At 42.7% G+C, this 2,506-nt stretch overlaps 1 non-coding gene across 1 annotated transcript; it reads left to right on the top strand.

Moving 5' to 3' along the window:
- Nucleotides 1–1,824: 1,824 nt before the first annotated feature.
- On the top strand, nucleotides 1,825–1,928 carry LOC112787193 (small nucleolar RNA R71). Its single transcript, XR_003194620.1, has one exon. It is a non-coding gene; the product is annotated as a small nucleolar RNA R71 (small nucleolar RNA).
- The last annotated feature ends 578 nt before the right edge of the window (nucleotides 1,929–2,506 follow it).

The following is a 2,506-nucleotide window of genomic DNA, read 5'->3' as shown; positions in this document are numbered from 1 at the left end:
GGTGCTTCCTCATCTTCTTTCACTCTCTCTGGCATGCTTGGCATGGTTGTTTCAGCAGCCTTGATGTCACTAACTTCAATATCCTTGGTGAACTCCTCCTCTGCCACTTCCTTTGTTGTTTCCTCAAAGGTTTCTTGTACTGCAATGTCCACTACATCCACCCTCATGCATTCCCTTAGTGATTCTGATGGATAGCTCATTGCCTTGAATACGTTAAACACCAATTTCTCATCATGTAGTCTAAGAGTGAGTTCACCCTTTTGTACATCTATGATGGCTCCAGCAGTAGCTAGGAAGGGTCTTCCCAGAATTATTGAAGCTTTGGCTTCTTCCTCCATATCTAACACCACAAAATCAGCAGGAAATATAAAATCTCCCACTTTCACCAACAAATCTTCAACTATCCCATGAGGGAATTTAAAAGTTCGATCTGCCAATTGGAGGGCCATTCTTGTTGGTTTGGCTTCCTCAATCTTCATTCTTCTCATCATTGTTAGAGACATCAAATTGATGCTGGCCCCTAAGTCACACAAGGCCTTCTCCACCATGACTTCTCCTATGATGCAGGGGATTTGGAAACTGCCTGGGTCCTTCAATTTCTGAGGCAATTTGTGCTGAATGATGGCACTGCATTCTTCAGTTAACAACACAGTTTCCTCATTTCTCCAGCTTCTCTTCTTGGTCATTAATTCTTTTAAGAATTTTGCATAGAGTGGCATTTGCTCTATTGCCTCAGCAAAGGGAATGTTGATTTGAAGCTTCTTGAAAATCTCCAAGAACCTGGAGAATTGGCCATCCTTTTCACTTTTCATCAAACGTTGAGGATATGGTGCCTTAGGTGTATAAGGCTTCAGGACCTCTTTTTCTTTTTCTTTTGTTGCAGACGATGTAAAAGATTGTCCTTGTTCCTTTTCTCTCACATGTTCCCTTGCTTCATCCTCTGTGGTTTCCTTTGAGATCTCCTTTAGATTCTTTCCACTTCTGAGGGTTATGGCCTTACATTCTTCCCTTGCAATAGCCTTGGCAGCATGAGAAACGCTTGTCCCAGGGGTTTGCTTAGACAAGTACAAAATTTGATTTTCTAGCTTCTGGATGGCAGCTCCTTGGTTTTGCAGGTTAGAATTTACTTCTTCCTTAAAAGCTTTCAATTCGGTTATGTCTTGACTCATGGTTGCAAGCATTCCTTCTATCCGGTTTAATTGATCTTGAAATTGTTGGTTCGGATTAGGTTGGGTAGGTTGATTATTTTGGCCATGATATGATGGTTGGGAGTAAGTGTTTTGTATGGCTTGGTATGATCTTTGGTTGGAGTTTTGGTATGTGGAATTGTTATGTTGGTTGTGGTTGTAAGGCTTGTGGTTTTGTGGTTGGGTTTGTTGGTTCCCCCACCCAAAGTTTGGGTGATTTTTCCATCCTGGGTTGTAAGTGTTGGAATGTGGATCATATGATTGCCTTTGTTGGTTTCCCACATAGTTGGCCTCTTCCCAATCACCTCCTTCAATGCTTACTTCCTCTTGATCTTGTGTGTGTATTGCAGCCACTTGCTTTGTTTCTAATTGCCTGGTAAGCTCTGCTAGTTGCTTGGCAAACACCTTGTTTTGGGCTAGAATTGTATAAACATGGTTCAGCTCCATGACTCCCTTAGTGTTGTGCCTCTCTGATGCATAGTAGTACTCATTCTCAGCCACTGTCTCAATCACTTCAATGGCTTCTTCCACAGTCTTTTTCCTGTTCAATGAACCTCCTGATGAATGGTCTACAGCCTTCCTTGATTCATAAGAGAGTCCATCATAGAAAATATGCAATTGCACCCAATCATGGAACATGTCTGGTGGGCATTTCCTTGTCAAATCCTTGAATCTCTCCCATGCCTCGTAGAGAGTTTCACCATCTTGTTGTCTAAAAGTCTGAACCTCAGATCGAAGCCTATTGACCTTTTGTGGGGGGTAGAAACGTGCCAGAAACTTGCTTTCCACCTCATCCCATGTTGTTAGACTCCCCCTTGGGAATGATTCCAGCCACTTAGCTGCTTTGTCCCTAAGTGAAAATGGGAACAAAAGCAGTTTATAGGCATCTTCCTGGACTCCATTGGACTTCACAGTGTCACAAATTCTCAGGAATTTTGTGAGATGTTGGTTGGGATCTTCATTAGCACTCCCACCAAATGAACAATGATTCTCCACAAGTGATATTAGCTGTGGTTTGAGTTCAAAATTGTTGGCCTGAATGGGTGGTTTCTGAATGCTGCTACCACAATTCCCAGAGGTTGGGTTTATGTATGAACTAAGAACCCTCCTCTCAGGAATGGCATTGTTTCCATCAGCTCTTTCATGGTTGTGAACTTCTCTATCCATGTTGAGATCTAGAGCTTCCTCAAAATTGTCCTCAGATTCTCCTTCAGATTCTTCTTCTCCCAGTACTCTCTTCCCTCTTGCTTCCCTTCTAAGTCTATGAAGGGTCCTCTCTGGTTCGGTCTATGGAGGAGTTGATGTCTCTCCTCTCCTAC

This window comes from Arachis hypogaea, chromosome 20, assembly GCF_003086295.3.
Source record: "Arachis hypogaea cultivar Tifrunner chromosome 20, arahy.Tifrunner.gnm2.J5K5, whole genome shotgun sequence".
NCBI classification, from domain to species: Eukaryota; Viridiplantae; Streptophyta; class Magnoliopsida; order Fabales; family Fabaceae; genus Arachis; species Arachis hypogaea.
This window is presented reverse-complemented; position numbering and strand designations above follow the sequence as displayed.